At 32.8% G+C, this 1,266-nt stretch overlaps 1 protein-coding gene across 5 annotated transcripts in view; it reads left to right on the top strand.

Annotated features, from left to right (window-relative positions):
• Window positions 1-1,266, top strand: part of LOC117168177 — a 115,812-nt gene that overhangs the window by 108,725 nt on the left and 5,821 nt on the right. The window lies entirely within an intron of this gene.

Below are 1,266 nucleotides of genomic sequence, written 5' to 3'. Positions count from 1 at the left end.
ATTTTTATACCAATCATTTTATTGCACTATTTATTAATATTTGAATATGTATTTTTTCTTTTTATGCTATTTTTATTTTTTTTATTTTTACCTCACATAGAAGAAATAATACCTACCATAAAAATTTTCAGTTGAATAAACAGAAGTTAGAATTTTCTGTAAAAAATAGTTTGTTTTGAATATAAGTGGTAAGAGTAGAAAAAAACAATTCTATCATATAAAAAAATGATTCAAAATAAATACTTTGGCTAGATTTATTTACTTTTAATAGTCACTTGCAGTGAAAAAATGGGGGAAAAATTTCGGCAGCAGGAATCGAGCCGGAGTTCTCAGTTACGAACTCGGAGCCTTTCCGCCTGATCTATCCGGCAGTAGAAAGATTATTTCGTGGAACTCCGTGTAACCGTTTTTCTCGTGAATGGCTGAAAAATGCATCTTATTACTTTAGCATATTACAGGTTTTGGTAATGAAATATTACATGCAGGATTATTAATCCTAACAAAATTCCAAAGGTTCTAGGTTTCCCTTGTGATTTAATAATAATTAAATTGATCTCTTATCTAAAGACCGATTTATATCGATTTACATAATACGTAGGGTTAGGAACATCCTGAAAACATTGAATTTCCCCCGTAAATAAGTGCGCAACCCTGCGAGTGATGTACGATAATTTTTAAAATCAACCCTGTTACCCCTTACCAAAACGGTGTGAGATCGTCCTATGAAGTGATTTCTTCATAATTATGATGATCACTGTCCGAAAATTCTTCTGTTTTGTTTTCTCCAGTTGTTAAATTGCTCGATGGCCAACTCATATTCATCCTTCGGTATAGGGCCCTCTGCAGCTCACTTTTTGAGTGGCGTCACAGGCTCATAAATATGGCGCTTTCGAATAAAATATCATACATCACTCGTGGGGTTACACACTTCTTTTCGCGAGAAATTTAATGTTCGCAGGACTTTTCTATCTTTTATTATGCTATATAGTATGATTTTTATTATTCTATATCTTAAAATTTCTATTTTATATTTTTTTGGTTTATTGTTGTATGTTTGAAAGGATCACATTTTTACTGAATTCTTCAAAGCAGTAGGCCAGAAAAGATTTTACACACATTGCACCGCTGATACTTACGCCACTGACCCTTCAGTATGGTCTGATTCCCTCTAACTTTTTTCTTTGATTAGACTATTAGTCCCAGGAGAACATTCGTGAAATTAAATTCTTCATCTTAAGTTAGAGGCAACAGACAACTGATGGGTTC

This window comes from Belonocnema kinseyi, chromosome 2 (assembly GCF_010883055.1).
Source record: "Belonocnema kinseyi isolate 2016_QV_RU_SX_M_011 chromosome 2, B_treatae_v1, whole genome shotgun sequence".
Classification (NCBI taxonomy): Eukaryota; Metazoa; Arthropoda; class Insecta; order Hymenoptera; family Cynipidae; genus Belonocnema; species Belonocnema kinseyi.
Note: the sequence above shows the minus strand (reverse complement) of the source record. Positions and strands in the feature narration are given on the sequence as shown.